Raw genomic sequence first — 23,149 nt, 5'->3', positions numbered from 1 at the left:
CTGTTTTAATTCTTTCACCCAGATGATCTCAGCATTGTTAAATTGTTAATATGAACTATGGACTGGACTTGACCATAGTATATGGTATTTATTGAGCACTTCATATGTAGTGAAACAAGCACCTGTGAAAACACAACATGACAGAATTGGCAAACATATTCCCTGTCCACAATTTGCTTACAAATCAAGAAAGAGCCGCTGTTAAAAATTCAGTACCCTGACCAAGTTGTGAAAACTTCTAACTGGCTGCCGTGCCGGCAGGTGGAATAGGAATTCCCATCTTTTCCAGATAAAACAAACTACCTGGTATTCACAGATGGAACTAGATCTGCACTAGAAAGGAGTGTTTAGAAGAAAAAATGATTGTCAGTTGCTGAAGGATTATGCTGTCAAGTGATCAGCACAATAAATTATTAAAGCTTAAACCTTTGCTGTGTCACCCTTTGGGGGATACCCCCAAGCCATCCATTCTAAAGAGACAAGTAGAAAGAAAAGCGTAGTGACACCAATGGATTCAATGTTTTGAAACAGAGAAGCCCACACCTGTAGCAGAAAAGTAAAACACTAAACAAGAATCAAGAATATGCTTAGCTCATGCACCCAAATTTCCTTTGAGTTTTCATTGGCAAAATGAACACCATGAGCTATATCCTGAAAATGCTGAAATGAGAACACCTAAAGGCACTTATGGCCATGAAATTGGCAGTGACACACAATACCAGAAAATCCTTCAAGCATGCCTTTCCATCGTCTCTTCAATTAATTCGGTGGACGCCTAAGGGTGGACTTCCATTGACTTGTATGTTTGTCCCCAAATCTGTGTGCTACATGAACATACCCTTGATTCATGGGCATGTTCTGTGCATCTTTCTAGCTGGTCCTTGATTACTTTTTCTTTTCCTCAAATCCTTCACTTTCTTAGGTAACGTGCTCTGGAAAGAATTCTAATAATACTGCTGCTGCTACAAAGTTGTGTGATAGTTGGAAAGGAGGCAAATGCTCCTCTCATCCCTATACAGCACAAGGATATTATATGTTGTTTTTATACTGTGTGTTCATAGTATGTCTTTATACTGTAGAGAACATTGCAGTTGTTGGGGCTCTGCCCAGGTCAGGGTCATAAGTGTCATGCTACTAGTAATTATTCCATCTGCTTTACTTCCTCAACCTAGTCCTTGTTGTGGGGGAGCTAGAATAGGCTTCTTCTCAGACAGGCTTCTTCTCCATTTAGTCTCCTTCAAACAGAGGTTAAGGAAAGGGTGGAGAGGAAAGAAGCATGACCTAGTGGAAAGTGAACAGGACTGGAAGCCAGGAGACCTGAGTTCTAATTCCAGCTCTGCCACTTGCCTGCTGTGTGACCTTGGAAGTCTTTCAACTTCTCTGTGCCTCAATTTCCTTCTCTGTATAATGGGAATGAAGTACCTGTTTTCCCTCTCCCTTAGACTATGAGCCCCTTGTGGAACAGGGGCCAAGTCTAATCTGATTTATCTGGTAACTGCCCCAGTTCTTGGCACATCATAAGTGCTTAAATGCCACAGTCAATTGGCTGATTACTTGCTCTTCCTCTCTTTGACTCTCACGAGTTCTACTGGTATGCTTAATGAAAATGAAGAGTTCTGTTGATTCAAAATTATCATGGTAGCAGAACCCATGAAACCTTTCCTCCAAGGACCTGAGAGTTTGTTTTGTCTGCTAGATTTTGCAGATACATTTCTGTAAGTTGAGTAGGCAATAGGTGGTGCTATTCACACTTATGTTTTATATTCATTTCACAGGGGAAACTGAAGCCCAGAAAGTTAGCCTTGACCACAGCCACACAACTAGTTTTGAACAGAGTTGTCTTAGACCCAAGACTCTGTCCAGCAATATTGCGTGTCGACATGCTCACCTTCCGTTCTTTCATCTTCCTTTAGTTGGCCATCTTGACTAACTGTGTTCTGCTCTCTCCTGTGTTCTCATCACTGAAAAATTAAGTCCCCCTTATCTTCCTTATTTGCACAGTGTTCCTGCTCTTTGTTCCTCCTGTACCAAGTTAGAAAAAATTCCCTCCAAGAGGGATTTAAGTTTCACCACATCATTTGTTTGGGAGGGAACACTAGTTGGGGTCACGTATCATAGCAATAGGAAACCCTCAGGCGTGTGGATCCGCAGGAACTTCTGTGGTGTCTACTCTTGAATATAGAGTGGGATCATGGCCTGTGCAGTGGTTTAATTCCCAGTTGGTGAAATATTAACAAGCTAAGACTTAGTGTGGCAATAGAAAATGTTTGAGTGAGAAAGCAAAGCATTCATGATACTCTCCACTTCCAAGCTCTGAAGATTGTTATAGCAAGATGATTCCTGCTGTAGCAAAATGGGTCAGTTGTTATAATCCATTTAAAACATATGTGGCAAACTTTGGACTTTCTGACAACCTCTGACTTGGACAGATTCAGTCTGCTGTGTGACCTTGGGCAATTCACATAACTTCTCTGACCCTCTGTTACCTCATCTGTAAAATGGGGATTAAGACTGTGAGACCCATGTGAGACGGGGACTGTATCCAACCTGATTACCCTGTATGTACTCTAGGGTAAATGTTGGAAGTGGCGCTCTAGAGCTGATAAATCTTTACTGCGATTGACACAGTATTGAGGAGGGCTGGTCATGCCAAGCTTTGCCCCTTGCAAAAATGACATTCAAGGCCAGGAGTGTCATGGAGAAGGCTGGATACCTCTCAGCTCGTGTCACCCTGTCACTCCCCCAACCTTCACACATGGTGGCAAAGGCACCAATAATCTGAAATTTAGATGTTCTTCATCTGTAAAAGCCAGAGGTCACAGTGGGAAATGTGTAGACCAACCTGAATAATGGAGTTTACTTCACTTCTCACCTTCTCATATAATTAAATAGATTTGGTAGAGCTTGGAGAATCATGCCTGGTTTTGGTCATTCAGCAGAGCCTGCAGTTTTAAGACAAAGTTACCATTTTAGGGGAAGCTTTTTGAAAGGTAAAGGTGTCCTCAGGAGTACAGAGTGAAGGGTGGTTTCAGACTGAGTCATCAGAGTGAAGGGACTGAATGAGTGGATGCATCTAAATGTAAGGTTAAAAGGTCATGGACCCATTTTGTGGAGGTCCTCCACCTTTACCCAAGCATGTTGCTTGTACCTAATTTGGTGACCTCCCTTTCCATCTGCAGTCTACATAAACCAAGTATTTAATAATGAGGTAATTTATTAAAAACATGCATCTTTCCTGAACTTAGGATTTTTAGAAACCTTCACTTGGCCAGGGTCTTTGTGATATGACTGGATCTTGTGCTGAACAACTGACATTAGATTATTACTGTAGAAAGATTTCTCAGTTATTCAGGGCCAATTAATCAGTTTCTGGCTTATCCAGCCCTCTAACTTTCTTGCCCTCTTTCTGAGACATCTTTCTGATTACCTGGGAGTTGGTAGAGAAGTAACAAAAAAAGTGCAGTCAATCAATCGTATTTGTTGAGCACTTACTGTGTACAGAGCATCTTACTAAGCACTGGGGAGAGTACAATAAAACAGAGTTCGTAGGAATGTCCCTTGCCTGCCATGAGCTTACAATTGAGAGAGGGGATACTGACATTAATATAAATAAATTAATTCCAGATATAAGTGCTTAGTACAGTGATCTGCACACAGTAAGTGCTCAGTAAATGCAATTGAATGAATGAAGTGCTGTGGGGCTGAAGAAGGATGCAAATCCAAGTGCAGGTGATAAAGGAAGTGGGAGAGGAGCAAATGAGGGCTTAGTCAGGGAAGGCCTATTGGAGGAGACATGCTATTAATAAGGCTTGTGAGGTGAGTGTTGGATATGATGAGGGAGGGTGTTACAGGCTGGAGTCAGGATTTGGGAGGGGTGGTTGGCAACACTTAGAACAGTGTTTGGCACATAGTAAGCACTTGATGAACATCACAGTTAATATTATTAGCATTATTATTGGCTTGGGTAAGAAGTCTCTATTTGCAGAGGTGGATAGACAACCACTGGAGGTTCTTGAGGAATGGGGAAGCATGGACTGGATGCTTTGTAGAAAAATGTAAATTAGTTGATTTAAGTCCTTCTTTGTAGTGAAGTTCTGCTGAAATGTTTGGGGAGGGGAAAGTGAAACTATTGGCAAAAAATGAGAGCTGGAAAAACCTTTAGCCCTAATTAATTAATTATGGTATTTAAGCATTTACTATGTGCCAGGCACTGTTTTAGCCGCTGGGGTGGATACAAGCAAATTGGGTTGGACACAATCCCTTACCCACATGGGGCTCAGTCTTAATCCCCATTTTATGGAGAAGTGAAGTGACTTACCCAAGGTCACAAAGCAGACAGGTGGTGGAGCTGGAATTAGAACCCATGACCTTCTGACTCCCAAGCCTGTGTTCTATCTACTATGCCATGCTGCTTCTCAAATGCTGTGGATTATAGAAAGGGGATAGTGCTGAGGTTTCTTGTAATCAGATTGCATTGCTTCCCTTTTTGTGAAAGCACAGTGTATATTGACATGTCTTCTGGACTTGTCTTAAATGTTCTGAATAGTTGCATTTGGGCACGCACTGTGTAAAGCACTTGAGAATGCTTTGTAGAACATTTATCAAGTTGAATAATGTATAATGGGGACATAAAAAGGCGTGAAGATATATAGGCCAGGTAAAGAAAACTTGATGTAATATAATATTTGAAAAATCACAGAAATCTGAATGTCAGAGAGGAGTAATTAGAGGCCATTGTGTAGAGGCCAGTAAAATGGCTTTCTTGACAAGTGTATGGGAGAGAAACTGTGGCAAGATACACCATATTGGCAGTGAAGTCGCAGTTGTGAAAGATTCTGAAAGGAAATTTGAATAAAGTCTAGGTAGAATTTTGGTGAAGGAAATCCTTCAGAGAAGGGCCACTCAGATAAGTCAATAAAACAATGGTATTTAATGAGCACTTACAGGATGCAGAGCACACACCAACTGCTTGACAATGTGTGGTGGGTAGGGGTGGGAGTGGGATTGCTAGCTGGGATGTAGTGAGAGAATCAAGGAGCAAGTCACTTCTTTGGGCCTCAGTTTCCTCAATCACAAGAAATTGACAAAGCAGTCACCAAATTTCATCAATCAGTGGAATTTATTGAGCACTTACTACGTGCAGAGTACTGCATTAAGCCCTTGGGAAAGTAGAATTCAATGGAGCTGGTAGATATTTTCTCTACCTAGCAGGGACTTATCTGGGGGGAGAGAGAGAAGACACTAAAATAAATCACAGATATGGCCAGAAGTGCTGAGGGTGGGATGAATATCAAGTGTTTAAAGGGAACAAAATTTGTAGAAGCCAGAGTTGGCAATCATGGTCAGGCAAGGGAATGGATAATCAGAATAATCACCAGGCTGCAGGAAAAAAAAAAGGCTGCTTTAATTCTCTTCTCCACTTGCAGGCCCCTCCCCACCCCCTTATTTAACTCCATCTGGTATGCATAGTCTCCAAATAAAAATTTGAAAATGGAAGACCATAATTTAATTATTTGTACATTCTCTTCTCTGCCTGTCTGCCCCCAGCTTCCCTGTTTCTTCACCTCCATCTTGCCACCGATGTCACCAACAACAGGGTGGAAGCTCCAACCAGGTCCAAGTAATAACTGAAAATAGGAGAAGAACATAATTTAAGTATTTGTAATGTCTTGTCTGCCTGCCTGCCCTATCTTTCCATTTCTCCACTTCCATCCTGCCACCAGAATGAAACTCTCCTTCCAGGGTCCCAGTCTGCCTCACAAACACCTCACCCTCCATCTTGCCCCTCTTTGGCTCTATGAGTGCCATGAAAGAGAGAGTCAAAGACGTTCCTCTGCCCGGGACCTGGGATGCAGCTAATATTGCTCCATCTGCTAGGCCTAGTTTCTGAGTAGAAACTTGGAAATGAGAGAAGAGCTTAATTGAAATATTTGTCAAATCTCTTCTCTGCCTGCCTGCTTTCACCTGTTTTTCCACCTTTAACTTGCCACTGGAGTGAGTGAGACTGTAAATTCTCCATCCTGCCTATAATAGCATTTATTAAGCACTTACTATGTGCAAAGCACTGTTCTAAGCTCTGGAGAGGTTACAAAGTGATGAGGTTCTCCCATGGTGGGGCTCACAATCTTAATCCCCATTTTACAGATGAGGTAACTGAGGCCCAGAGAAGTTAAGTGACTTGCCCAAAGTAACACAGCTGATAATTGGCGGAGCCGGGGTTTGAACTCATGACCTCTGACTCCAAAGCCCGTGCTCTTTCCACTGAGTCATGCTGCTTCTCTATAGAGTCCTGGCCCCTCTCAAAACACTATAGTGTTCCCAGGCCCCAGATACATCTGGATTGCCTGTGAGTGCGGTGGGAGGGGAACAGATCTGGGGGTGGACATTAGGGTGATGTCACTTTACATCATATGACTGGGGGAGAGGGAGGTGTTTCTATGTTGAACTGTAATCCAATCTCTTCGCTTCAGGACTGGTAGAATTGATAGCTGACAACCGTTTGTTATGCAAATAGCACTGTTGTCACAGCACTGTTTTAGTGTGTGTTCACCCATTAGGTTATGAACTCCTTGAGGTCAGGGAGCCCGCAAACCTTTTATGTCTGTCCTAATAATAATAGTACTAACAAAAATTTTGGTATTTGTCAGTACTTACCCCATGACAAGCACTATATATAAACGCCTGGAAAGAAATAAGAATCAGGTCAGACACAGTTCCTGACCCACATGGGGTGAGTTTGTGGGAGAGAGAACAGGTATTTAGTATCCCTTTAATACATGAGGAGGCACAGAGATGTGAAAATGGTCTCACAGCAGAACCAGGATTAGAACCCAGGTCTTCTGACTCCCAGGTCCTGGCTCTTTCCTGCTCTGTTTCTCTATTGTATGTTCCCGAGATCCAGGTTTCATCTCAGGATCTCACCTGGGGAGTTTCCAGTACTCTACCAGTCTTGGCTACAGGAGGGAGAGTCAAGCAGAGACATATCCATTCCATTCTGCTTGGGCAGTGGCTAGTGAGTGGAAGTCAATTTGCTACAAGTCAAAATCTGTGCTGGGCAGCAGCAGCACAGAGAGTTGAAGGCAGAGGCTCAAGTTTATTCCACAGAAAGAGGCATTGTAAACCACTTCTGTATTTTTTTTTCAAGAAAACTCTATGGATACCCTACCAGAACAATTGCAGATGGAGGTGGGGCGTTCTGGGAGAGCTGTGTCCGTGGTGTCGCTGTGGGTTAGAGATGACTCAACAGCATGAGACAAAATCCTAGTACAGTGTTAGGTGCATAGTAGGTGCTCATCTGTAAAATGGGGATTGTCTGTGAGCCCCCAGTGAGACATTAGCTGTGTCCAACCTGATTAATTTGTATCTACCCTAGTGCTGAGTACAGTGCTTGGCACATAGTAAACACTTAACAAATACCATTAAAATAAAAATCTTGTAAACACAAAAGCTACCCCAAAGCCAGGCAGGGTAGCAGGGAGGCAGCAGGGGAAGGGACTTTGGTCTCATCCCTGAGATTTTTCTACCTTCATACTCAATCACCCTTACTTAATGCTAATATTTAGGTGTGCTTGGAGTGGAGTAATTTATCACTGATTCCTTCTTGGAGATAGGGACCAGGTTCTTTAGTTCATTTGTATTGCTACTACTAATAAAGGTGGCACTTATAAATCATTTGCTATGTGCTATACCCTAAGGTAAGTGCTGGGGTAATCAGATTGGACACAGTCCCTGTCAATCGTATTTATTGAGCGCTTACTGTGTGCAAAGCACTGTACTAAGCGCTTGGGAAGTACAAGTTGGCAACATATAGAGACAGTTGCTACCCAACAGTGGGCTTACAGTCTAGAAGGGGTAGACAGAGAACAAAACCAAACATATTAATAAAATAAATAGAATAGATATGTACAAGTAAAATAAATAGAGTAATAAATATGAACAAACATATATACATATATACAGGTGCTGTGGGGAAGGGACGGAGGGGGGATGGAGAGGGGGACGAGGGGGAGAGGAAGGAGGGGACTCAGTCTGGGAAGGCCTCCTGGAGGAGGTGAGCTCTCAGTAGGGCCCTGAAGGGAGGAAGAGAGCTAGCTTGGCGGATGGGCAGAGGGAGGGCATTCCAGGCCAGGGGGATGACGTGGGCCGGGGGTCGACGGCGGGACAGGCGAGAATGAGGCACAGTGAGGAGATTAGCGGCAGAGGAGTGGAGGGTGCGGGCTGGGCTGTAGAAGGAGAGAAGGGAGGTGAGGCAGGAGGGGGCGAGGTGATGGAGAGCCTTCGGTCAAACGATAATCCCACCTAGGGCTCACAGGGCTCCCCATTTTACAGATATAGATGAGGAAATATAAGTTCATGAGAAGTTAAATGACTTGCTCAAGGTCATACAGTAGGAAAGTGGGACTAGAACTCGATCTGGCACTAGAACTCGCGTCCCCTTGACTCTGATTTAATCTTTCCACTAGGCCACACTGCTCTACTAAGAAAAGTTCTCTGCACACTGTACTTCTCAATTCATCACTTAAATACATGAATGAACACCCTGAAGAGTGGAGTGTTGTCTTACTTTACATTTGGTTTGATAGATACCACCTAAATGAAATACTCTAAGGCACCTTGAGTTTATTTTCTACTTAACATAAATAAACTGTCTTTAGTAGGGCTGTGAATCTGACAATATTCATCAACACCTAAATTGCTATCAGCAAATCCCAAGGGTCCACTGACAGGTCCGGTGCTTTGGCTGAATTGTAAATAGGAATCATTATGTACAAAAGGAGAGAGAGCCATATTATTCTTAATGTATTGGTCATTACATGAAATTTCTTAAACTCCCTTTCCAGGGAGCATAGCAGAAGAAACTAAATGCAACTGAAGTATATATATGTATATTATATATATAATGTATATATAAAATGAGGGCAATGTATATTATTGTCCTCATTACACAAAATGGTGTGGAAAACACTCTATCAGTTCTAATTATGTGCTAGTGAAAAATGGAAAACTGAATGATAAGCAGTCCCAGAATACTTGGCTGATCTGATTTTAGATCCTGAACAGTGGATAATTGTAGGAAATGTGGCAAAATGATAAAAATAAACGGAGTGTTTGTTAAAGAAATGAAAACACGGCAGTAAAGGATGCTAGAAAGCTATTTCACTTTCTACATTACTTCTTCATCATTTGATTATTTTACTGTTTCATTTCTATTTACATATCCAGTTGATTCTTTTGCATCTGGATTTTGCACAATTCTTTCAATAATGTACGGTTCAGTGGCTATAATTACAGGATTGTTAAAGTTCATATTTTACTATTCATCTTGTTATCTCTAGTAATGGAAGGTTGGAATAAATGCACATAATTACACGGTTGCTCCTAAATTATTTTTATATTGCTTTTGCTAGGATACACTTGAATAACAAAATATATTCCCAAAGATTTATTTTTTTGTCTGGAAGTTGTTCTAGCAAAATAACTGAACTAAATAAGCAGTCAGTCCTACAAATTTACCAGCTGTGCACTCTAACATTCCCTGCCCATTCTTTCCATTAAACTGTTGGAATTCAGCTTTGTTGTGAATGTAAGGACCTTAGGTTGTGTGTGCATTAAATGCAGTGTGTTCGTTTGGATCACCCAGGGGGGAATTTCCTTCCATTTAGCCAAATGTATTTATAGAAGGATTGCTTTTGTGAAGGTTTCATGAGTTTGGGTTCCTCCTAGTTACTTCATCTGGGTGAGGTTCTTGGGCCAAAGTTCCACCCAGATTTCACTAGGCTATCTCCAGTGTAGCACTATGTGGAGGTTATCTTGAAGATGTTCATTCATTCAATCGTACTTATTGAGCACTTACTGTGTGCAGAGCACTGTACTAAGTGCTTGGAAAGTACAATTCAGCGACAGATAGAGACAATCCCTACTCAACAATGGGCTCACAGTCTAGAAGGGGGAGACAGATAACAAACCAAGTTGGCATCAATACCATCAAAATAGATAAATAGAATTATTGATACATACACATCATTAATAAAATAGAGTAATATGTACAAATATACATAAGTGCTGTGGGGAGGGGAAGGGGGTAGGGCAGTGGGAGGGAGTGGGGGTGATAGGGAGGGGAAGAGGAGCAGAGGAAAAGGGGGGCTCAATCAGGGAAGGCCTCCTGGAGGAGGTGTGCCCTCAGTAGGGCTTTGAAGGGAAGAAGAGAGCTAGTTTGGCAGATGTGTGGAGGGAGGGCATTCTAGGCCAGAGGTAGGATTTGGGCCAGGGGTCAGCAGTGGGATAGGCGAGAATGAGGCACTCTGAGGAGGTTAGCGGCAGAGGAGCGGAGGGTGCAGCCTGGACGGTAGGAGAGAAGGGAGGTGAGGTAGGAGGGGGCAAGGTGTTGGAGAGCTTTGCAGCCAATAGTGAGGAGTTTTTGCTTCATGTGAAGGTTGATAGGCAACCACTGGAGATTTTTGAGGAGGGGAGTGACATGCCCAGAGTGTTTCTGTAGAAAGATAATCCAGGGAGCAGAGTGAAGTACAGACTGAAGCAGGGAGAGACAGGAGGATGGGAGATCAAAAAGGAGGCTGATGCAGTAATCCAGTCGTGATAGGTTGAGAGATTGTACCAACAAGGTAGTGGTTTGGATGGAGAGGAAAGGGTGGATCTTGGCGATGTTGTGAAGGTGAGACCGGCACGTTTTGGTGATGGATTGGATGTGTGGGGGTGAATGAGAGAGTGGAGTCAAGGATGACACCAAGGTTGTGGGCTTGTGAGGTGGGAAGGATGGTAGTGCCAACCACAGTGATGGGAAAGTCAGGGAGAGGACCCAAGGTAAAACATCAGTTGCAGCAGCTCAGTAAAGGAGAACCTAATCATATTTTACGGACCGTGAAAACCTGTACAAAAGAGATATAAATTGTGTATGTGTGTACATACATACACATGCTTAAGTAGTATTTGTTAAGCACATACTATGAGCCAGGTACCATTCTAACTTCTGGAGTCTTGTTTTGTCTTATGCTGTCGAGTCATCTTGACTTTGAGCCTGTTGTTGGGTAGGGAGTGTCTCTATCTTTTGCTGAATTGTACTTTCCAAGCACTTAGTACAGTGCCCTGCACACAGTTAAGTGCTCTATAAATATGATTGAATGAATGAATCTCTAACCCATTGAGTCATCTCCAACTAATAGCAACTCCATGGACACATCTCTCCCAGAATGCCCTACTTCCATCAGGAATCGTTTTGATAGCTTTCTTGGTCAAAATATGGAAGTGGTGTTCCATTGCCACATTCTGTGCAGTAAACGTGTCTCTGTCCTTGACCATCTCCCATGCTGCTGCTGCCCGACATAGGTGAGTTTTGACTTATAGCAGATTGCCTTCCACTTGCTAGCCACTGCCCAAGCTAGGAACAGAATGGGTATGCCTCTGCTTGACTCTCCGTCCTGTAGCTGAGACTGGTAGAGTACTGGAAACTCAAAGTGCAGTCCTGAGAGGGGAAACTCTGGAGTAGGTACAAGCTAATTAGTTTCAATCAATCAATCGTATTTATTGAGTGCTTACTGTGTGCAGAGCACTGTACTAAGTGCTTGGGAAGTACAAGGTGGCAACATATAGAGACAGTCCCTACACAACAGTGGGCTCACAGTCTAGAAGGGGGAGACAGAGAACAAAACCAAACATATTAACAAAATACATAGAATAGATATGTACAAGTAAAATACATAAGTAAATAGAGTAATAAATATGTACAAACATATATACATATATACAGGTGCTGTGGGGAATGGAAGGAGGTAAGACGGGGGGGGATGGAGAGGGTGACGAGGGGGAGAGGAAGGCCGTGTTCCATATGAGGCTTACAGCCTTAATCTTGAGTTTATAGATGAGGTAACTGAAGAACGGGGAAGTTAAGTGACTTGCCCAAGGTCACACAGCAGACAAGTGGTGGAAACAGGATTGGAATCCAGGTCATCTGACTTTCAGGCATTGTGTGTGTGTTGATAGGCAGACCACCTGAAACTTGAATTTCTCTTGTAAACCAGTTTGCGAGTATATGATACAGTGATGATTTAAGGACTTGAAGATTTTTCTGATTCTCAGTACCTCTCTGCCACTCAATAAATATCTGACCATCCCATAGAGTTCTAGCAGGAAGAGAAACAAGACCCTCATGTGTGGACATTTTCTGGAATTTAATACTTTCATAGAAACTCTCACATAAGGAAGTCAGAAAATTTTTGAAACACACTTTAACCATCCCAACAGCTTTTGGAAGGATGTGCAATTTTTAATATTTGTTTTTGATGTGTTATTATTTTTGGCCCTATATCTCCCTTCAGTTAGAAATAAGGACAAAGAAAGGATGGGTTTTCTAAGAGAACAAAGGAGACTAAATAATAATTGTGGATCCTGTTAAGTGCTTACAAGCACAGTAGTAAGCAGCACTGAGGCAAATATAAGATAATCACCTAGTGGTCAGACACAGTTCCTGTCCCTTACAGGTCTCATAGTCTAAGTAGAAGCACATACATACGTATCTGTAACTTATTTATTTATATTATTAATAATAATAATGATAGTATTTGTAGAGTGCTTACTATGTGCCGAGCACTGTTCTAAGCACTGAGCACTGTTGTAAGCGCTGAAAAAACTTGGTTAGATGCCACAAAGTAGGTGGCAATGCCTTAACCATATATGTGTTGTAAAGGCCACTAGGACCTCTTCCATCCTTCTCATACAGCACATGTCTGCCTCCTTCTCTAGACTATAAGCTCATTGTGGGCAGGGAATACATCTGTTATATTTTTGTTTGTACTCTTCCAAGTGCTTAGTACAGTGTCCTGCACACAGTAAGCACTCAAATATGATTGATTGAAGCATGGTCTAGTGGATAGAACATGGGCCTGGGAGTCAGAAAGTCATGGGTTGTAATTCTGGCTTCACTACTTATCTGCTGTATGATCTTGGGCAAGTCACTTAACTTCTCTGTGCCTCAGGTCCCTATTCTGAAAAATAAGAATTAAGACTGTGAGCCACATGAGGGACAAGGACTGTGGCCAACTCTGTTATCTTGTATCTACCCCAGTGCCTAGAACAGTGCCTGGCACATAAGCACTTAACAAATATTATTATTATTATTATTATTATTGATATGAGAACTGGTATTGAACTGAGGTGCAGACTAGTTAAATCAATTGTCCAAGGTCATTCTGTAGACAATGGGAAGAGCTGGGGTTAAAACCCGAGTCCTTTGACTCATAGTCCTGGGCTCTTTCCCTTGGACTTCCTTTGTCTCCTAAGCCTATGTTCTGGGTATTAGATACCACATAATCATTGTAAGTCTCTTGCTCTGAGAAATAACTGTACTTTGTTTCAGTGCAAAAGCTGGAATGCTTCATAATGCACATGTCGGGCAGCCATGGGACAGTATGTGTATTCCACACCGGTGCTGATGTAATCCGTATGCTTTAGCCGTAACTTCTCTTTACGACTGCTGAATTGTACTTTCAAATAATTAGAAAGATCAGGAAAAAAATGGTGTGTGAGTTGTCAAAGTAGCTCTTAGAATGTTCTTGTTTGCCACAAGATGTGAATCCCTGAAGCTACCATTGCCCAATCTTTATCACTCTGAAAAAGGTTATTCTTTATAGTAATGCCATTCGCCATTATATATTACTAATGTGGCTGAAAGTAAGCACATCGCTTCCTTTGAACTATGAAAAAATGTAGGTATTTCTATATAAATGTAAGGAGCACCAGAATATCTCAATTATTGAACAAAATGTGTTCTATTGGATCTGCTAGCATCAGAACATTTTCTTGAAACAATCTCTAATTTGTAAACAAGCTTACTGGTCACATTGCAAGAGTAAAAATACATCAAATTACTCCTTCATATTCCAGAATTAAGGTGGAAGATGGCATTAGAAGTTGATAAAATGTGTAACCACAAGAGACAAAATTTATTCACTCCCTCATGGACTTGCTCATCCTCCCCTTTCCATCATGCCAATAAAGAATTAAGTGTGACTTCCTCTTTCACAAACAGAAAACTCTGCTTTTGGTCCAGTGGAAATAGCACAGCCCTCCAAATCAGTAAATGTTTGTGTTAATATGCTCCTGTAAGGGAAGCAACATGGCCTAATGGAAAGAGCACGTGCTTGGAATTTGGATTCTAATCCCAGCTCTGCCACTTGCCTGATGTGTCACTTTGGACAAATCATTTAAATTCTCTGTTTGCTTGTTTGTTTTTATGGTGCTTGTTAAGTGCTTACTATGTATCAAACACTGTTCTAAGTGCTGGGGTAGGTACAAATTCATTAGGTTCATTAGGACCTATTCCTTTCCAGCACTCTACTCCTCCTTGCCCTAACTGAAACATGGTTGTCTCCGGATGACACGGTCTCTTCTGCTACTCTCTCCAGTGGAGGCGTCCTCTTCTCCCTCTCCCCCAGACTCACCGGAAAAGGAGGAGGTGTCAGTTTCCTTCTCGCCCCCCAATGTCACTTTCACACTATCCCTCCTCCCCCTTCCCTTTCCTTCCCTTCCTTTGAAGCCCACATTATTCGCCTCTACCACCCCCTCCAGATTCTGGTAGCCGTCATCTACCTCCACCCCCGGCCCCACCTCCAACTTCTTTAACGATTTTGACCCCTTCCTCACCTTCCTTCTCTCCTTTTCCATGCCCACTCTGATCCTCGGAGACTTCAACATCCACATGGATATCCCTGATGACTCCTCTGCCGCCCGCCTTCTATCTATCCTTGACGCTGCCAACCTCTTGCTCCAGCCCACCTCACCCACTCACCAACTTGGTCATACCCTCGACCTCATCATCTCCTACCGCTGTACTGTGTCCGCCCTCACCAACTCTGAAATCCCTCTCTCTGATCATAATCTTCTCACCTGCCTCCCCACCACACTCGTTTCCCCTGCCAATCCATATTACTCCCTCACAGAGATCTCCACTTTCTTGACCCCATCCATCTTTCTGAGCACCTCACACCCCACCTCGCCTCCCTCTCCTCCCTACCCAATCTTGATGATCAGATTACTATGCTCAACTCTACCCTTTCTACTCAGCTAGACTCACTCGCTCCCCTTTCCCTTCGCTGCTCTCGTACCACTAACCCACAGCCCTGGATCACTGCCACTGTCCGCCTCCTTCGCTGTTATGCTTGAGCTACCGAACGCTGCTGGCAAAAGTCTAAACACCATGCCAACCTCGTTCACTTAAACTTTATCCTTTCCTGCCTTAACTCAGCTGTCTCCTCTGCCAGACAAAACTATTTCTCCTCCCTTATTGACACCCATGCTCCCGTCTCACAAGCCCGCAACCTTGGTGTCATCCTCGACTCCGCTCTCTCATTGACCCCTCACATCCAAGCCATCACCAAAACCTGCCAGTCTCAGCTCCGCAACATTGCCAAGATCCGCCCTTTCCTCTCCATCCAAACCGCTACTCTGCTCGTTCAAGCTCTCATCTTATCCTGTCTGGACTACTGCATCAGCCTCCTCTCTGATCTCCCATCCTTGTGTCTCTCCCCACTTCAATCCATACTTCACGCCGCTGCCCAGATTGTCTTTGTCCAGAAACGCTCTGGGCATGTTACTCCCCTCCTCAAAAATTTCCAGTGGCTACCAATCAATCTGCACATCAGGCAGAAACTCCTCACCCTCCGCTTCAAGGCTCTCCATCACCTCGCCCCCTCCTACCTCACCTCCCTTCTCTCCTTCCACAGCCCAGCCTGCACCCTCTGCTCCTCTGCTGCTAATCTCCTCACTATGCCTCGTTCTCACCTGTCCCACTGTCGACCCCCGGCCCACGTCATCCCCCTGGCCTGGAATGCCCTCCCTCCCAACATCCACCAAGCTAGCTCTCTTCCTCCCTTCAAGGCCCTACTGAGAGCTCACCTCCTCCAGGAGGCCTTCCCAGACTGAGCCCCCTCCTTCCTCTCCCCCTTGCCCCCCTCCATCCCCCCTGACTTACCTCCTTCTCTTCCCCACAGCACCTGTGTGTGTGTGTGTGTGTGTGTGTGTGTGTATATATGTTTGTACATATTTATTACTCTATTTTACTTGTACATATCTATTCTATTTTATTTTGTTAATATGTTTTGTTCTCTGCCTCCCCCTTCTAGACTGTGAGCCCACTGTTGGGTAGGGACTGTCTCTATATGTTGCCAACTTGTACTTCCCAAGCGCTTAGTACAGTGCTCTGCACACAGTGAGCACTCAATAAATACGATTGATTGGATTGGACACAGCCCCTGTCTGGCAGTACGGCTCAGTCTTAAGTAGGAGGGAGAACATTGAATCCCCATTTTTACAATTGGCGAAACTATGGTACAGAGAAATTAAGTGACTTGTCCAAAGTCACACAGTAAGCAATTGACAGATCCAGGATTAGAACCCAGGTCCTCTAACCCCCAAGCCCATGCCCTTTCCACTTAAGCCATCCTGCTTCACTATACCTGTTCCCTCATCTATAAAATAGGATTTAAATTCCTGTTCTCCCTCCTACTTAGACTGAGAGCCCCTTGTGGGACAGAAACTGTCTCCAACCTATCTTGTATCTCCTCCAGTGCTTAGTACAGTGCTTGGCACATAAGTACTTAATACATACCATTATCACCATTTCTACCCATTCTGCCTGTTGGGGAAAGGTAGCAAGGGTTATGCCACCAGTAGCGAAGGTTCCTCAGTGAAAAACCATGTTGAACATTCTCTAGAATGGGCAGAGCTAGTAGGAAATTTTAAAATATAGCTGGATAACATGATCAATAATAATAATAATGATAATAATAATAATGGTACTTGTTAATCGCTTACTATGTGCCAATAACTGATCTAAGCACTGGGGTAGATACAGGTACCAAAACCTGCCAGTCTCACCTCTGCAACATTGCCAAGATCCGCCCTTTCCTCTCCATCCAAACTGCTACCTTGCTGGTTCAATCTCTCATCCTATCCCAACTGGATTACTGCATCAGCCTCCTCTCTGATCTCCCATCCTGTTGCCTCTTCCCACTTCAGTCTATACTTAATTCTGCTGCCCGGATTATCTTTGTGCAGAAACGCTCTGGGCATGTTACTCCCCTCCTCAAAAATCTCCAGTGGCTGCCTGTCAACTTACGAATCAAGAAAAACTCCTCACTTTCGACTTCAAGACTCTCCATCACCTCGCCCCCTCCTACCTCACCTCCCTTCTCTCTTTCTACAGCCCGGCCCACATCCTCTGCTGCTAACCTCCTCACTGTGCCTCGTTCTCGCCTATCCCGCCGTCAACCCCCTGACCACGTCCTCCCCCTGGCCTGGAATGTCCCCGCTCCACACATCCACCAAGCTAGCCTTCTTCCTCCCTTCAAAGCCCTACTGAGAGCTCACCTCCTCCAGGAGGCCTTCCCAGACTGGGCCCCCTTTTTCCTCTCCTCCTCCCCATCCCCCCCACCCTACCTCCTTCCCCTCCCCAAAGTACCTGTATGTATATTTGTACAGATTTATTACTCTATTTTACTTGTATATATTTACTATTTATTTTGTTAATGATGTGCATATAGCTTTAATTCTATTTGTTCTGACTATTTTGACACCTGTCTACATGTTTTGTTGTCTGTCTCCCCCTTCTAGACTGTGAGCATGTTGTTGGGTAGGGACCGTCTCTATAAGTTGCTGAATTGTACTTCCCAAGCGCTTAGTACAGTGCTTTGCACACAGTAAGCGCTAAATAAATGATTGAATGAATGAATGAATGAATTCAAGGTAATCAGGTTGGAGACAGTTCCCGTCCCACATGGGGCTCATACTCTTTATCCCCAATTTACAGATGAGGGAACTGAGGCCCAGAGAAGTGAAGTGACTTACCCCAGGTCACACAGCAGACAAGTGTCGGAGCTGGGATTAGAACCCAGATCCTTCTGAGAAGCCGTCCTGCTTCCCAAAGGGACCAAGGGACCTGCCTTCTGAGCCATGGACCTCTGCTCACCATAGACCATATGCCTTTGTCACTTGGGCCATTTAGGATTCATCATTATAAAAACCCTTTGTGTGCCCTTCACCATGAGCTCTTCTCCCTGCTGCCCTCACTCAGTGGGCTTGTTGCCCCAGTGGCAGTGCAACTGGCAGGGAGGAGAGAGTGTGAATGACACTGTTCAAACCACTGGCAGTGAAATTGATTCATCCTGGTGTGTTAATGGCCCTGAAATCTCAAGACAAAAGCTCAGCTGTTCTTGTTGGGCCACTCCATCACAATCGAAAGAAACTGGATGGCACCTTCATTTATCTTGCATCTGTAAATACCAATCCATCTCTGATAGATTCTTGTTGCAGCCTCCTGTTCTGCTAAGCAATTAAAGGAGAAAAAAATTAAGAGAAGTTGATCGTGACTAGTTATCACATTGATGTGGTGAAGTACTTCTGGGAAACTTACCCTGATAGCTGAAACTAACTTCACTTTCTAATAATAATGATTGTGGTATTTAAGTATGTGTAAAGCATTCTAATAAGTGCTGGAGAGAGGCAAGTTGATCAGGTTGAACAGAGGGGACTCACCATCTAAGTAGGAAGGAGAACAGGTACTGAATCCCTATTTTACAGAGGAGAAAGCAGATGCCCATGGAAGTAAAGTGACTTATTCAAGGTCACACAGCAGGTGAGCAGTAAGTTAGAACCTAGGTCTCCTGACTCCTAGGAGTGTGCTCTTTCTACTTGGCCACACTGTTCCTACCTACCCCTCCTGGTTAGTTCCTGACACCCCCAGTTGTTTCAACCCAATAACCACCTCTAGCACGTATTTATTTGCGTATATCCTCAGCAGTTGTATTTAATTATATATTCAGTTATTCTGATTTATTCTGACATTGCATCTTAAAATATTCATTCTTTCTATCTTATCCTAGTTCTTCCTTCTGCTCCCACAATTTGCAATTATTTTGTGTATCTGATGCCTTCATTAGATTGTAAACTCCGTATAGGCAGGAAATATGTCTGTGTGCTACACTCACCAGACCCTCAATTAATGTCACACATTTTTTTCCTCCTTCTTTTTCCTCCTCCTCCTTCTTTTTCCTCCTCCTCCTTTTTTCCTCCTCCTCCTTCTTTTTCCTCCTCCTCCTTCTTTTTCCTCCTCCTCCTTCTTTTTCCTCCTCCTCCTCTTTTTCCTCCTCCTCCTCTTTTTCCTCCTCCTCCTCTTTTTCCTCCTCCTCCTCTTTTTCCTCCTCCTCCTCTTTTTCCTCCTCCTCCTCTTTTTCCTCCTCCTCCTCTTTTTCCTCCTCCTCCTCTTTTTCCTCCTCCTCCTCTTTTTCCTCCTCCTCCTCTTTTTCCTCCTCCTCCTCTTTTTCCTCCTCCTCCTCTTTTTCCTCCTCCTCCTCTTTTTCCTCCTCCTCCTCTTTTTCCTCCTCCTCCTCTTTTTCCTCCTCCTCCTCTTTTTCCTCCTCCTCCTCTTTTTCCTCCTCCTCCTCTTTTTCCTCCTCCTCCTCTTTTTCCTCCTCCTCCTCTTTTTCCTCCTCCTCCTCTTTTTCCTCCTCCTCCTCCTTCTCCTCAATACTAGCGTAGAGTGTTAATCTTGATGAGCACAAAGTCTAGGCTTCATTATAAAGGTAACACATTTCCTCAAACACAAACCTTTAGAAGTTTCCTTAAGCCTCTCTTTTACATAATTGCATTCTGTATAGGTCCTGACAACAACTCATTTTCTAGGTATACGATAATGGATCAATTACTTTTTTTAAAAGTGGCATAGCCAAGTGAAGATTTCCAATAATATAGAAAAGATAGATGATTATTACCCAATCCTGTTTCAGCAGAAATTGCTTTTCTTAATTTTTGCCACAGTGAACTAGTCAAAAGGTTTTCAAGTAGCAAAACATCCTGATTTGGAGGAAGGAGTTCCTGTTGCAGGATTTTTTTAAAAAAGCAATAGTTTATATAGACTGACAATGAGATTTTCATTGACTCTCTAAATTGTCTCTATTTGTGTTTTTGTGGAAGAGGTTGGGAAAAGCTGAAAGGTTAATAATGACGCAAGACTGTATTACATTTGACCATTATGTTCACTCAAAATAACTTCCAGCTCTGAAATAGAAGTGACGTGATATGCTATTTTCCTATTTGCAACATTTTTGCTGAAATAGTGTCCCTAAAATGAATTTTCTTATGAAAAAACAGCAATGGGCGGTGAGATTAAGAACCATAGGGAAAAGCAAAAAGATTTTAGTAGAAGAACCTTGTTTTCTTTTGCTGAAGCCGAGGGGTAGAGGTCACTGATTATGTACATTGAAATAAACCAGAGGGCAGGCTCAGTGGAAGAGTTTAAAGGTTTCTACATGAGTATTTTAGTCACAGAGAGAGTCAAAAGGATGCAACAGAATCATGAAAAGATATCGGAAGCAGTGTGGTTGAGTGGATAGAGCACTTGCGTCGGAGTCAGAAGGAGGTGAGTTCTCATCCCGGCTCTGCTTTGTGATCTTGGGTAAGTCTCTCAACTTCTCTGGGCCTCAGTTTGCTCACTTTTAAAATGGGGATTCAATACTTGTTCCCCCTCATATTCAGATTGTGAACCTCAAGTGGGATCTAATGATTTTGTCTCTACCCCAGTGTTTATTATAGTGCTTGGCACATACTAAGCTCTTAATCAATCAATCGTATTTATTGAGCGCTTACTGTGTGCAGAGCACTGTACTAAGTGCTTGGGAAGTACAAGTCGGCAACACATAGAAACAGTCCCTACCCAACAAGCGGGCTCACAGTCTAGAAGGGGGAGACAGAGAACAAAACCAAACATACTAACAAAATAAAATAAATATAATATATATGTACAAGTAAGATAGAGTAATAAATATGTACAAACATATATAAATATGTACAAACATATATACATGTATACAGGTGCTGTGGGGAAGGGATGGTGGTAAGATGAGGGGGATGGAGAGGGGGACGAGGGGGAAAGGAAGGAAGGGGCTCAGTCTGGGAAGGCCTCCTGGAGGAGGTGAGCTCTCAGTAGGGCCTTGAAGGGAGGAAGAGAGCTAGCTTGGCGGATGGGCAGAGGGAGGGCATTCCAGGCCCGGGGGATGACGTGGGCCGGGGGTCGATGGTGGGACAGGCGAGAACGAGGTACGGTGAGAAGATTAGCGGTAGAGGAGCGGAGGGTGCGGGGTGGGCTGTAGAAGGAGAGAAGGGAGGTGAGGTAGGAGGGGGTGAGGTGAAGCCGAGGGTGAGGAGTTTCTGCCTGATGTGCAGATTGATTGGTAGCCACTGGAGATTTTGGAGGAGGGGAGTAACATGCTCAGAGCATTTCTGGACAAAGAACTAATGCCACTGCTATTATATTGGCTCATAGCATAAGGGGTATGACTTTATTTAGGTTTTATAATGTTAGTGGCTGTGTCATTGAGCTCCTTAAGTCAAATATATGGGAAACATAAGGTTCACTTGAGAAGATAGGAAGGGTTAAAAGAAGTGCTTTTAATAATGGTAAGTCAGAGGAGAGTAAGCTCTTGATATTGTATTGGCTAATAACCCATCACCCTTCCTTCCTTTGAAACTAAGAAGTCTCTGTTGCATTCCTTGCCCTTTTCTTGAACAGGTTCCTTCCCCAACACTGTCATTTCCAGTTTCTTTCATTTGACACTTCAGTGTTCTTTTCTCCTGTCTTACCCCAGAGGGCAGAGTGAGGAAGTGGGCAGTCACATTGTGCAAGCCTCGGCAATCATTCTTGTTCATAGGATATGGGGTGATTTGCTGTTTCCTTGTGTCTTTGACAACTGAAGCCAGGGTGTATGAAGAGACTGAGGCTGGGCCAGATTGGAAGGCAATCATCAGTAAGACCCTCTATGCCAGCCCTCCTGCTGAGTATCAGATTAGAACTTTTCCCTCTGCAAAATTGAGTCTGACATTCTCTGGTCTAAATCTGGACCCACATCTCGGGGAGATTGCCAGTTGCGCTTTTTCATCTTCTCTCTTTCAGGAGCCAGTTGGTCCCTGATGGGAAGATGTGTGGTACAAAGGAGTGGAGGGAGAGGGTGGTTGGAAAGGTCTTCATAACAGAATTAAGACACGGTGCAATACTTACCTCTTCCTTCGTGATTAAAGTGGAGTCTGGGCAAAAGGAAATTGGAAGGAGCAGTCTTAAGTGATGTTTCCCCAGTCCTCAACCTATAGATCTCTTTAAATTGATCTCTAGCCTCCAAGATAATTGGAAGACCAGAGGAAACATTGCACAGGAAGCATTTTTAGTTTCATTAATTCTCTAATGGGAGAAGGGTTAAGCTTCTTTTCTTCTCCTCAAACCTCCAGAGCCTTGCAGGTCATTAATGTGTGTCACCATAGGAAGTTCTAGAATGAAATTGTCTCAATGGTTACTGTAGATATTACTTAACGGATAACCCCCACTAGCTTAAATACGAATGAATGAATGAATGAGAAGTATATTTTTCCCTTAACCTTTGGTTTCCAAGACCTGATCTAGTCACCCCTTAATTGAGAGATCCCTAGTCTTGGGGGAGCCAATGGATGAATGACAGACATATTTCTATACAGGAGGTCGTTGGTCTTTGAATACAATTGTCAGTCAGTGAATCATATTTACTGAGCACTGTACTAACCTCTTGGGAAAGTAAGAATAACAATATAGCAGACACATTCCCTGCCTAAAACAAGCTTACCTCAGAATTAAATCTGAAGTAGAAATGTATGTCAGAACCGATTTTCTCATAGAAAAAATATTGTAAATGGGGAACTGGCTCCTGAGACAAGGCCTGATACCCAATTTTTTTCATCAAAAATATCCAGAGTGGTATAGTCAGTCAACTCTAGGTGAGTAATTTTGCTACATTAATATGCTTTATAATATCATAAAGAGCAATCATGTCAACATAAAAATCATACCAAAAGTTAAAAATACAGTATATTGGGAAATTAGTTATTCAGTGTGCACTACCTGTATCAACAAATGAACACAGAGACATTTTAAACTTTTTTTGGGTGAAGGGAGGGGCAGCAACAAAAAGCATTTTCATGAGTAGGCCATGTTAAGATTTCCAAGGAGTTGGGAGGATGTTTTGGGGAGTTCATGGCTGGAGTATCCTCAAGAGTCTTGTCCGTATTTGGCAGCTTCTTCGGTCTCTGCATCCTGTGGAAGAGATTGTCAGTCAATTGTATTTGT

General features: G+C 43.3%; 1 protein-coding gene and 1 pseudogene across 1 annotated transcript in view; one reads left to right on the top strand and one right to left on the bottom strand.

Annotated features, from left to right (window-relative positions):
- Nucleotides 1-23,149, top strand: part of NRXN3 (neurexin 3) — a 1,831,517-nt gene that overhangs the window by 1,316,260 nt on the left and 492,108 nt on the right.
- Nucleotides 12,634-12,725, bottom strand: LOC119936122 (annotated as a pseudogene).

Source organism: Tachyglossus aculeatus, chromosome 1, assembly GCF_015852505.1.
Source record: "Tachyglossus aculeatus isolate mTacAcu1 chromosome 1, mTacAcu1.pri, whole genome shotgun sequence".
NCBI lineage: Eukaryota > Metazoa > Chordata > Mammalia > Monotremata > Tachyglossidae > Tachyglossus > Tachyglossus aculeatus.
The sequence above is the reverse complement of the archived record's forward strand: the minus strand, read 5'-3'. Positions and strand labels throughout refer to the sequence as shown.